Raw genomic sequence first — 13,843 nt, forward strand, 5'->3', positions numbered from 1 at the left:
CATTCAGTATTCTCGATGCATGAGTCTAAAAGGGAATCAATAAATACTAGATGTAGCATTTAAATAAATAATTAAATAAACTAAATGAATCTAGAAATTTTAAAAGTGGGGCTGGGGCTGTAGCTCAGTGGCAAAACACTTGCCCAGCATGTGTGAGGCACTGAGTTCGATAAAAATAAAAAAATAATAAAAATAAACAAATAAAATAAAGGCATGCTGTCCATCTACAACCACAAAAATTATTTTTTAAAAAAGAAATTTTCAATGTATAGCTACATTACTTAGGTAGAAAAGCATGATTTTTTTAAAAGCTTTAAAAGGTTATAACTATTTTATTAATGTTTCCAAATCTGAATTAATTTCATATAAAAGATAGATTCAGAATAATTTGTTTTCTTCCCCATCTAGACCGTTAAAACTGTTAAAACAATTTAACAGCTTTTAGCTTGAAAACAGGTTAGTAATATCCATAGCAATAAAACTTATCACACTCTTACTATATACCAGGCACTATTTTAATTGATTTGCCTTAATTAACTCATTTAATCCCCATAGCAACTCTTCAGAGGTATTTCTATCTCTAATTTTAGATGATCAAACTGAAGTGCATGAAGTTGCTTCTCCAGGCCATAGAGCTAGTAATGGATTCCAATGTAGGATGCCTGGTGCCAGGTTGACATTCAGCCACTAAGCAGAATCTCTTGTTGTACATGACTATGCCCAATTCATAGCAGACTCTACATCATTATTTTTCAATTGATTGGTCACAAATGAAAAGAATAGTTTGATATATGTTGTGCTCAAAATGTGGCAAACTGTAATCAAGCCCCTTTCCATGGCTCTCCGTATGAGACTTAAGTAAAGTCATTCAAGGTCAAATAATATATCTTAAAAAGTTTTACTCTGACCAGGAAAGGAAATAATTGGGACCATGACCCCTTAAACCAGACACATGAGCCACAGGCAGAAAATGCAACTTCTCTGATCATCAGTTTCCTCTTTTATAAAATGGGGTTGCTGGTGGTGGTGGCACCCAAACCAGAGAGCTAAGGTAAAGACTATATGTCTGGTACATAGCAAACATTATTGTTTACTATGTTGTAATTATTATAGTTCAGCTGCTTTACCTGACTCCTTTCTTACTTCTTGAGGATAGGAAATATTTTTATTCATTCAAATATAGGTTTTTGGGCTGCTGATCTTGTCTAGTAAAGGTTGAATCCAATTGCTGCTAAAGGGGAATCTGTGTGAGTCTGTTCATTTTCATTAGCCAATATCCAGGCTTGCTAATTCCAGATTGTTTTGAGACACCAGGGAGAGTAGGGAAAATCACAGAATGCAAATTTTCATGTGCCCTTGAAAATCAGCAAATCTATTGCCTGTTTCCTCTGCCTAACCTGTGATGGCTACCAAAAGAAGCCATCCAAAAAGAGTGGATAGCAAGGAGGACTTCTCCTGCATCTCCCATGGTTTTGAAAAGGGGAGGAACAGCTCTAATGTCATGCAATGGTGGTGGTGGTGGTGGGAACTGGGAGAAATGCTCCCCAGATTCCTGTCATCTTGAGAGGTAGTCAAAGCTGCTTTATTCTTCCATCTCAATTCATCACAGGGTGCACACAGCAAATAGATTTTGGGAATAGCTCTTCAGAGAATACAATACTTTCCAAGGGATATTTCCTTCTGTGTAGCACAATTTCAGGTCAAATTGATATCAACCTTCTTAACTGTTAAACACAAAACAAAATATCAGTGGTCCCACAAGAGAACTCCACCCTCCACATATATACAACCTGTTCTAACCTTGGCCCTGAAATTACAAAAATACATGAAATGATTCATTTTTAACTATATTCCCTGAATAATCACAAATACATTTTTAGCATGATGCTCTTTTTATCTCAATCACTATCATTTGAATGACAGAATGCAAATAGATTTATGGAGCATGCCACAAAATTAACATTTAAAAGGGAAAAGAATTACCAGTCACTTTTTCCGCCAAGTCATTTATAATCCACAGAGAAAAAAGGCACAATGCATACACAATGTATGTAGTTACAAAATGAAGATGTTGAGACAGAATCTTCAGTAGCATCTGACTGAGTAATGCACAACATTTTTATTTAGCCTGATTTTTCATACATGTTTCCTTCTTAGAACAATGTTATGTATGACCTTCCAAAATTAGTCCATAAGCATCTGTTGGCTCTAGAAGCTGAGGCAGTGAGGTCCAGCTGCAAGTGAATGGCTATGGAGACCTGGCTGTGAATTCTATTTCCATCCCTTGCAACTCATGTAGTTTGAGGTTAATAACTTACTCTCTTTGAACTTCAGTCAGATCACCTATGAAGCCATATACACAAAAATGTTTTCCCTGGAGTTGTAGATGATAAGTGATTATGGTCATAAGCCACTTAGTATATGATGAGAGCTCACCAAATGTTGGTCATTATGTAACCACTAAATAGGGCATATGATGTATTAGGCTACTAAGAAGGACAATGAATTCTTTAAAATGAGGGAAAAAATGGAATTTGAAATTCACTCTCAGATCTTTGAGCACTATTTCCTTATTTGGAAGCCAAAGAAAGGGCTCTTATACTGTAACCATGGACTTTGATTTCAGCAGAGGTAGTTGAGGAAAAGAATGGCTGATAATACTTTATACCTGCAACATACACCCTCTGTAGTGAGATTTATAGTTGACAAAGTTTGGACATACAAATCGACTGGGTTACTTCCTTTAGCTTTCTAGGACCATTGCTTTTTAAATTTCCAAATGAAACTGCTCCAGAACTTCCTAATCATCTGAGAAACTGAGTGCCTGCCACAGGATTTCTGAGGACATTGAAGATGCACCTATTCTGGCCTTTCTCTGAATATGCCTGTTTATCTCACTTAATGTCCTCTGTGGACTCTGCTGGCTACCCTGCTTTCCCTACTCCATTAACCACTACTTTTTCTCTTCCATTCCTATGTTCTCCAAATCTAAGTCAGAATGCATGGGAATAAGCTGGAAGAAGATGCAAGATAGCAGAAGAACAATGGATTTAAATATTCACACCATATTTTAAACTTGCTATACCTGTGGGCAATGTACTCTGATATTTTTTATCCTCTCCTCTCCAATCTTATCCTTATCTCATTCCATTCTTCTCTACTTTGTAAATGTTAGGACCACAGCTAAACTGATTTCACAACCTCCTAATTTGAAATGACTCAAGATTTAATACAATTTTTCTGTCTGGAACAGTCAAAAGTCATGGTTACAGGACCTTGATTTCTAAACCAAGTAACTATCTGCTTCTAAAAGTTTATATTGCTTTTTCTAGATTATGGAAATTAGATAATTGTTTAATTATGTAATGTGCTTCTTTATTCATGTTAAACATATTACTTCATTTAATTTTTATAGCAACTTCTTAAGTTAGGTAGAACAGACCTTTACAGATTTCTCCAACTTTCAAAGATGAAGAAACTGGATCTCAGACAGGTGGAATGATTCTCTGAGGTCACACAGATTGGTTCTGCTTTGGAAGACAGACTTATTTCCGTCTCTTCCCTGCTACATCACCCAGGCCATTGATTTTCTACGGGCAGCAGAGTATTGTTTGAATTTGAATTTTTTATCTAAATAGAAGTTGCTAAAAGAGACAGATTCCTGCTCTACCATTATCCATAGACTCTGAATCACTAGGGTTGGGCATGATATATGACTTTGAAAGGTCTCCAGGGAACCAGTATGGATCAAACCAGGTGTATCATTTCCCTAGATGCTGTCAATTGTATGAGAGACAGAAAGATAGACTGCCAGTACTTCTAGAGTCTTCAGTAAGGATTTCACTGTTCTGCTTCAAAAGGATTGGAGGGAAGCTAGAAGTCAAACACAAGTGAAAACTATATAACTTTAGGTAAACCAAAAGCAAAGATTAAGTAAAAGAACCGAAAGAGCAGAAGAACTTAACCTGTTATAAAAGTCGCTTGGTTTTGAGCTGGACTCTTCATTCTTCAGGCAGTTAAGGTAAAAAATAAAATGACCTGGAAAGTGTTTTATTCTGACAAGATTAATTTAGTTTCAATTCTCCCAGCATTTGAGCAGCAGAAGAGATGTCTATTGCATTTTCATTTTCTGAGTAAGAACTCAAGGGAACTGCTTATACATCTGGTCTAAGCATAGAGTTTAGAAACTACTTCCACATTTCTTGTTCTATTCCAGCATAATTATAAAGTCATAGTAATAACCCCAATTGAGTATCTACTGCAGGTCAAGCATGGTAAACAGATTATCCTATTTAATATTCATGAAACCCTTAGGATGCACCCCTCATTTTATGGATGAAGAAATTCAAGTTTAGTAATTCTAAGCAACTTGTCCAAAGGCATACTCAATTAGTGGAAAAACTGAGATGCAAGTCCAGATAGTTCATTTCCAGAGCCTATGCTCCACTGAATCACAGATCAAAAATAAGTGAACTAACCATACCACCTAAGCATCAGTCCTACTGGGAAGAAGTACTGAACTGGGGTAAGAAACTAAAGAGGAAAATCTGTGAAAAAATCAGAATAGAGGTTGAATGGGCAATTATATAATAGGAAGGAGCAGTGAATGACCCCTTGCTGGTAGGTAATTCAATTTGACTCAAGACAGTAAGTATCTCTAACTTATGTTTGGCTACCAGTAACCCTTCAGGTAATAGTCATGCAAACAGAAGTTTAGGGTTCTTCCAACAGACGAAGAAATTCAGACAGCACCATCAGTCATAGAGACAGTCAAGCACTTCGTTACTATTTGTCTTTCGAGGTCACAAATTAAAATCCCCATTAATCAGTGGAACCACTGGCAGCAGCTAGTTGCACATCTTCACTTGAAAAAAATCCTGTATTAAAAATTGCACTGTAGAAATTTCCTACTATTGTCATGATTGATCTCTGAGATTTTTGTTGTATAGTCATTCGATGTCTTTGAGTTTAACAAGTACTTTTGTGTGGATTTAAGCAGATGAACACATTTAAATATCTTATTAGATAATTAAAATGCAACTGTAATATTTGAGGAAATATTTCATATATATTGATGACTAGGGTGTTTCTACACACTCATAAGCTCAGCCTCCTATCCTAGAAAGAATTTGGACACCTGGATTTATCTCCCAAAACTGAAAGTAAGTTCAAGAGTACGTGATGTGCATTTGAGATTTCCCTTTGCTATAAACTAGAGAAATTTTCTGTTGACACCAACACCTTAACCCGTGTTCTTTAGATGTAAGATGTTTCTGTTTACAGTAGTGTGTTTATACTCTACATACTGATATTTTGTTAACCTTGTGTTATTCACAATAGAAAAATACGTGCAATGATACATTCTTTGCAAGGCATTCAGCAAAAGGTTCATCACACAGTAGGCATTCAAAAAATGTCCCCCCCCCCTTTTTTTTTTTTTTCCAAATTCGAACTGGCTTCTTCTGTATACTGTCTTTGCTTTGTTTTCTAGCCAATATTCACATATGTTCTCAGCATTGCCTTTGTCTCCAAATAGGAGATGGTTTGAAGCTGCCTTTTGTCACTTGTAGCTCAAAATAGTTATAAACCTAAGCGCCCCAAGAGCCTGTGATATCAAGTGAGTCATAGAATATCCTTCTGTAGATGATTCTTTGAGATGCTTTATATGATTGGACACAAAGATTCTTCTCCGGGTGCAAATGATGTGTTGCTAGTGATTGACTAGAAAGAATTCTTCATTCTATTTTGTAAGTATCTGGTTTTGTTTCAGTGCTGTGTTCTGAGCCCTGCCTGTTGCTGGTTTGCTTCATTTTTCTTTATCTTGTTTTCTAACTGGGATATAAGGCAAGATGAACACCACAATCAAAATGGCACCATGCTGCTGAAACTGACATCCAGCACTTTTGGAGGTCTTCAAAAATGCCGTCACTTTGTTCTGTGTTTAATGTCTATAATGTAGAATTTGCTGAGGCACCTGCCATTTTATACAGCTCTCTAATCTTCCTCTTTATTAGCTGTCTGGAAACATCATCACACTGACTGTTTGGTTTAAATCCTGTTCACTCTCCTAATATAAAAAGATAAGAGAATGTCCCTGAAGACATAAACTTAGTCTCTTCCACTATAGACAGTTATTTTTTCAATGTAATTTTCCTTTAAACAAAAATTCTTTTATATTTCAACAGGAAGAGACTCTCTCTTTGCCTCCTAAGTAAATATTTTGCATTACAATTGTCCAGATGTGCAAGATGCCTACTGAAGCTTTCTTTGTTTAATGACTAATCATTTGGATGAGTTGTTTAAAAAGGCCTACACGACAGTGCATATTTTCATTCATTCACTTATTTTATTCATTGAAATAATGTTTATTGGGTTCCTGCTATAAACCACATAAAGTGTTAGGTCCTGTGAATATCAAAAAGAATAGGATGGTTTTATTTGAGAAACAAGTAAAGAAGATAAACTCACAAAGACACAGCATGTTCAGTGCTTTCGTACAGGAGTGAGTGAAGTCTTGGAACACAAAGCATCCCTAAGTTTTAATAAGGGGAATGCAAGATTTCACCAAGGAGGAGCAGATACCTAGTCAGCTAAAGGAGTGTGTCAGATGGGAGGGAAGAGGGGAGTATAGGACAGGTGGAGTCCATCATGGTTGCAGCAAGTGGAGTTTGGTAGGGGAAGATTAGGATAGGAAGCTAGAAATGTCAACTGGGTCAGAGTGTAAAAAACTTGTGTGTCATGCTAAAAAGGTCTTGATTAATTGCCTAAGTACTGAGTAAACAGTTGAAGTATGGCCCAATGCCAAGAACCAGGTCTGTGGTGCAGAGGAGAATGGCATCTTCAAGTAGGCTATAGAGTAAAACACTAGAAGGCAAAGCTGTGCCATCTCAGGATACAAGATCTTGGAGCCACACTCCTACCTGGAAAAGGGCCCCTGCAGGCCCAGGAGAAGAAGGATTGCTAAGGCAACAGGGAGGAGAAGGCAGCCAATTGAAGGGGCCAGGAAGAAAGAAAAACAGGGGACAGGTGGGAAAAGACAGAAACACAGGGAAGTGAAGAGGGGTTTGCATGGGGGTTTCTTAACCTGTTTTGGATATACCCTTCTATTTTTTTCTGAGTTAAAAAACATGGACGAGAACTAAGGGGTAAAAAGGAAATTGCACTTTGTGGTACTCTTTTCTTCCAAGAGAAGTGGATACAGTTTGGGACTAGATTGGAGGACTTAGAGGCAGAGGGAAGAGAGAGATGTAGGGTGATACTGGCAAAGGATGAATGTATGAGGGACTCCTTGTATGTGACTAGGAAAGGTTATTCCTGTTGGAGAGCACCTGGGCAGTCCTTCCCCACGAGGGCCACACTACTTTCAAAGGTGAAATCAGAACTCACCATTGCTATCTATCCTGTTCTTGAATTTTTCCCAGTGTTAAATCAGAGGCAGAATAAGGCCCAGACTGTTCTAATTCTACATTTAGCACTTTTCTTCAAACTTAAAGCAGTGGAAGCCTGTTGCTTTCTTTTGTAATCTCCGTAGCTACTGTACTAATAGCTACAGCTTGCATTTCTGATGGTTTTTGTATTTCTGGAGTAGAACAGGGCATAGAATCATCCAGTGTAAAGGAAGGAAGGACTTGGAACACTACTTCCATTATCTACCTAATGGAAGTACTTAAAAGTGCTTGCTTTTCTTTATTTCACTTCTGTTATGTGATCTTCAGGTTCTGTTCAGAAGACTTTCCCAGGGAGAACTCACCAGTTATCTGTGCTCTGGGAAAGTCATGTTTCTCATTACACTGAGTTGGAGGTGTTTTCTTGAGAATTTTGGCTTCTTCTTTTATTACTTGGTTCCACAGGACAAATTGTGTCTCTCTTCTTCCTATGACTCCTCCAAGTATCTGAAGTCAAGCTAACGCATTTACATGATGTTCAATAACTTTATTTCCATTCTTATCCTTCCTGGAGTTATAAGTTGCTCAGTTTCATAGTTTGCATGATATCTATTAATCTATCAATGCTTCACTCCCAAATTTTCCTGCAAAATTGAAATCTTGTCTAAATACATGTGGCTACGATGACGTACTCAGTTTTGTGTGCAGTGCTGTGTTTAGTTTCAAGACACTCCTCCTGGGGCCCTCTACAGTATTTTCACTGGAGCTGTTTTGAGGCACTGGGTTTATTCTCTAGAGGGCACTACATAAACTGATACCCTGCAAGGTTCTGCCCTGAAAATTTGGGGACTTGTTTCTCTTTACCACATGGGTGATCCCCTGCCTGGATGGAGTGTTGCTTTTTGAAAGCATTGATACACTGAACTCTAGTTTGCAGGCTTGATACTGAGAAGTATCTATCTTGGTTATTAGTCCTTTGTAGGTTACTTTTTTCTCTTTTTTTCTCTGGAAGCATATAGAATACTCTCCCATCTCTTCTATTTTGAACTTTTATGTTTTTTCTTTTTTTTTTTCCTTGGGAGCACCATTAAGCCTTTTACATCTGAAACTTCACATCTCAGTTTTGAAATTAGTTTGTAACTATTATTTAGTAATCATCTACCTTCTTCTCTACTTCATGAACTATTGAGTCAGGTGTCAGGTATTCAGAATTAATTCTGGTTTGCTAAACTGTTTCATATTTTAAGTCTATTTGACTTTTTTTTCTACTTTCTGGATACCCTCCTTAAGTATAATTTCTAATATTATATCTTCACTTTTTCTTTTTTAGCTAAAATATGTTTGCTTCAAGGAACATTTTATATTTTATGTTCCTTTTCATTTCTATAGCATTTCATTCTACATTTGTGATTCAATGTCTCTTCATTTTGAAGGCATTATAACTTTTATAATTTTTTTCACTCCTTGCATAGTTTACTTATTTCTGTTTGTGTAAATATTCCTCTTTTATAGACTACAGTTCCCTTCTTTTTATATTTAAAAGCAGAACATAAAAGGCCAACAGGAATCTCTGGATGTGTTAGCAGGAGTATCAATTGGTGAGCCCCAGTATGTCCACAATAAAGCACTCTCTTGTTATTTCTAGAAATGAAAGCATCCATACCTGTAGTTATTTTTCTTTAGGATTATTAAGAGTCTACAGAGAAGACTGTTCTCTTTCCTTGGATATTTAAGCTTGTCTTTCACAGTTCTGAGGGCCAAGTTGAGGAAGTGTGTTAAAGGTCTTACTTTTCAATATGTATAACTTTAATTTTTATAAACTTTAATTAAATACCCTATTTTCAGTAGCATGCCTTATCCCTTCCTTCAGCTGAACCCAGTATATTCAAGACCAGTGCTTTTCCAGTTGAATTTTTCAGACACTAAATCCCAAGTCTTTGACAGGATGGTACAGGGGTTTAGGGTGTGGGAGAGAGGATCTCGGGGTCCAGTTGTTCCATTTACAGATTTTCAACCTCCATTTTCACATTTTCCTCCCTTTCTTAATTCCTACATTCAGTATCTCTAATTCCTGGGAATTTCTGGGGTTCAGCAGCTCAAACACTGGACTCTTTTCCTACATGCTTTAGTTCCAACCCTCTGCTCTGGTACAATAAATACCCTGTTCATCTGCTTTCCAACTTTGAAATTGGGCTTGCCATTTTAGGTCTATCTTTGTCTGTCTTCTCATTTTGTCTGGTGAGGGGGAGAGTGGTGATTATGCCTTCTTTGTGGAAGGGAGTAGAGAAAAGAGCTACATGTTTGACTAGAAGTTAATTCAAAAACCTCTCCTGTATTCATGCTGTCCCTGCCTAGTTCTTCAGTCAATAGCAAAATACTATGACTACCCCCATCCCCATTTCTCTCTCTAGCATACAGCTGGCCCAGAAAAGATGTGAACATTTGGGTAGGCCTAGCATTTTCACAATCTGCTTAATCAGTTCTTATTGCTTCCTTTCTCACAGGAAAGCATGGAGAATATACCAATATAAAATCAGAGAGGTAGGTGGGTAGGAAAAAAGGTTTTAGGCAGAAAGATGAGATTGAAGAACATAATGAAATCATGAGGTGAGAGATGTACACAACAAAAACAGGAAGTACCAGGGCTTAAGGAAGATTCAATGTTCGGGAAGATTCAAAAATTTTCCCCATGTGAACTATTCCAAAGATGGAGAAAGGAATCTGTCAAAGAGGTTCTTTGAGTTATAAATTTAATTGACTTTAATGATCTTTGAAGAAGTCAAGTGAATATTAGAATTTCTCTTTAATTAATAATCCTATAATCTATGCTTCCTTGAATGATATTTTATATATTTCACATAGCAAAATTGGTTATTTATAGCCTTGCTAAATTTGTGGTGCTTGAATCTAAACACAAAATTTCCAGTGTAAAAATATTAAACAACTCTGACATGGAGAGCTACATCCTCTTTTCAAATGCATGTGAAGGACAAAAGGAAATGAGATCTGGAATCTATAATAAAAAGGAAATTAGTTTTCTTATTTCTAACTCTTCCTCTCTATTTAAAAAAAAAAGAAAAGAGTCCAATCATTTTAATGTTTAGCCTTCAGACCTTTCCTCCTATCTACCCAAACATACATTCATATTTTCAATAGGCATTCTCTATCACATCAGTTGCCCAATGGTTTAGTTGGCAAGTCATTAAACCCAAGTAATCCTAGCCAAATGATTTCTTTTCCTGTTCTGGAGATAAAATTCATGGCCTTGCATATGCCAGGCATTTGCAATTGCAACTCTACCATTGAGCTGTATCCTCAATCCAAATAAAAAATTTTAAAATGATTCATTTGACCATCTCCTCCTCACACACACCCTAAAATATAAATATATGCAAAGCCCACAATAAATCCCAATCATCTTTGCTTTCTGATCATTTTCAGTGATGTCCCACTCCCCACACTGCCCTTCACGTTTCACAATGAACATCACTATAACTCGCTGGCCTTGAGAAGGTTTAGAATCAAAACAAACTTCCCAGCCTTATACATAGGGTTCACATACAGAGAAATGGCAGCCATGAGCTCTACTCTCAGGGAACTCATGAGAGAGTCAGGGAAGTAGGAGGCTTTGAGAAATGCTTACAAATAGAGGAGACAACAACTTCAGGCAACCAGATGGTTATGAGTGCCGTATTTCAGAAGTAGTTTTCATCTCAAATAAAAGAACTTTCTGTCTTCCTTACCAACCATTAGGGAATGCCCCATGGTAAGGTGGGAGTTATATGAAGTGACTGTGGTTCCTCTTGTCCCTTGTCTACTTCATAACTTAGGATTGTGTGCTTAAACTCTGTGAGCCTGGGTTTTGTTATTTGAAGAAAAAGATAAGATTAAAATGAATACTAGTTGAGGTATTCTTTTATATGCAAAAATTTGTGATTCCTTTTCACAGAAAAGGCATGAATAGGTCTCCAGTGGTTAATGAAAACCATCAGAAACATTTATGTAGTATGCATACAAATGGTTGAGTGACCATGAACTGTTGTAGGAATAGACTGGGTGTCATTGGCAGGTTCAAAATGGGTCTTTTCACATACTTAAGTATTTTATAGAGGTGGGTTTGAAGTTTTCCAGAATGTTTTTCCCCTTTTAATTTCTCTGCAACAGCATTGTACCTTCAAGGATGGGAGATATGTTTTACTATTTACCTGTGGAGCCAGTATGCAGATCATAGTTCCATTTCAACCCATTCAAGTTTCAGACTTTATAGATAAAAAAAATCCTTGTGGCTTAGTCCATTGGAGCTACTATCAGCAAATACTCTCAACATGGAAGTTCATAAAACACAGCTATCTATTCTCACAATTGTGGAAGCTGGGAAGTTTAAGATCAAGGCACAGGCTAGCAAGGTGCATGGTAAGGTCCTGCTTCCTCATAAAAAGTGTCTTCTGTGTCCTCCTACGGTGGGCATGACAAGCAAGCTGTCTAAGGCATCTTTTCTGTGGGGACTAACACCATTCAAGAGGGTTCGGCCCTTGTGACTTAGTCACTTCCCCAGAGGCCCCACCTCTTAATAACATAAAGAAGACTTCAACATATAAATTTTGAATATAAACACTCAGATCATAGCACCTTGTCACTGCAGAGCTCCACTGTTCTTTTATGCAGGTGTGCCCTGTATAAACTCAGTTCTGAATTTGCTATCTCAGAGGGCAGATTGAGAATTTTTAGTACTATTCTGCTTTACTTAAATAACAATATACCTGGCAATTTCCATTATATCAAATTAGAAGTATCATTTTCTATATTATCAGAGCGGATTCTTTCTCCCCAGAAACTCTAAGCTTAACATGTTTTCATAATTACCATAATAAGTGTTGGAATAAATCTGGTAGCTTGTGAAGCTGGCAGATCTTCCTTCTGCATGTCATCAATCAACGAACTTTGCAGAATCTCTTGCTTCATTCAGAAAGACTAAACAAAGTGAGATTTTTTTGACTCAGGCTCCTTACTATTAGGCTTACCAGGAGCTCCAACACCAGAGGGTTGCTTCTGCATGGACTCAGGATGTCAGGGAGCTACTGTGGGGTCACTGGCTAGTTTCAACCAAGGGAACATTGCTCTCCTCATCAACATCAGTACACAGGGGCAATATACAGACAAAATCACTCAGATCTCACCAGAGGAAGAGTATTCTAATTTTAGCCCTGTATTTACCCTTTCCACTCTGTCCCTCATATTCCTCAGTCTATTACATTTATTGCCAGGAAAGAATGTTTCCTTGGTGATGCTTTTATATCACCCCTCTCTCCTCCCAACCTCAGCCTCCTCTCCATTCATTAGCGCTCATGTTGCCAAGAATGGGGACATTCTACACACAAATCACAGGCTATGCAGGTTTCCATTTGAGTAAGATTTGAAAGTGGGCACCAACTTTCTCTCCTTCTATTTCATTCCTCCTTGCTATGACTTTCTTATCCCCTCAGCAATCACACAAATGACTTATTTCCCTCGCCTGGACGATGATATTAAAATCTTATATCAAGAAATTCAAACACACACAATTTGCCACAACCAAGTATCACCTCTTGGTGGACAATCCGAGGTGATTTTATATTTTCATATGGAATAAAAGCTTGTTATGTAATGAATACATCTCTGCTGGTGAAGAGAATCAAGAAGCAAGTCATGAAGGAAGTTTATTATAGGGAAGTAAAGATTCTGCCTGCCCATAGTAACAATGCTGACAATTACTGTAACATAACAGTAATAAGAGTAATAAGAGTAGCAAAGATCTTTTGCTGCATTCTTACAATATGACAAAGTGACTTGTAAATATATCGTCTCTTTTATTTCCTAATAATCTCATAAGATAAGAACTATTATTTCCTTTACTTTGACATTGAGGAAATCAAGATTAGAGGAGTTAAGCCAACCTGAGACACACAGATAATACATGCACAAACAGGATTCAAACCCAGGCAGTCTGATACTAGAATTCAACTCTCAATGGCTACTTCCTACCTCCTGGTATTACCTAATAACATTGATAGCTGAGGTGATTTAGACTATTTTAGTTAAACAGCCAACAGATATGGTAGTCATCTCCTAATTATGACCATTTGTTTCTGAAAACATCTCTGATGGAATTTTCCGTTAAGTTCCTCAAGCCTTTTAGTTACAAGGGTTGGGGAGTCAAAGGTAGTAATGAAATTGAGAAAGGTTTTATATTAATGCTTATTAAAATAAAACAATCCCCTAAATTAAATATAATATTTATCCATTTGAAATTTGTTTAATAAATATTCTGCTATTAACTTCCATTTACCAACTCTTGCTGAGTGGAACATTTTCAGCCTCTGCCTTCCATGAAGTCTGCTTCAATCCATTCTTACAAAAAGTCACTCTGTGTATCTGGTTTCTACCTAAGTGGACAATGCCTTTCGTGTTTTCAAATTCAT

General features: G+C 37.1%; 1 protein-coding gene across 7 annotated transcripts in view; it reads right to left on the bottom strand.

Moving 5' to 3' along the window:
• The window catches only part of LINGO2 (leucine rich repeat and Ig domain containing 2), a 1,166,767-nt gene that overhangs the window by 383,034 nt on the left and 769,890 nt on the right, over window positions 1–13,843 (bottom strand). The gene's annotated exons all lie outside the window — the stretch shown is intronic.

This window comes from Sciurus vulgaris (assembly GCF_902686455.1).
Source record: "Sciurus vulgaris genome assembly, chromosome: 15".
NCBI lineage: Eukaryota > Metazoa > Chordata > Mammalia > Rodentia > Sciuridae > Sciurus > Sciurus vulgaris.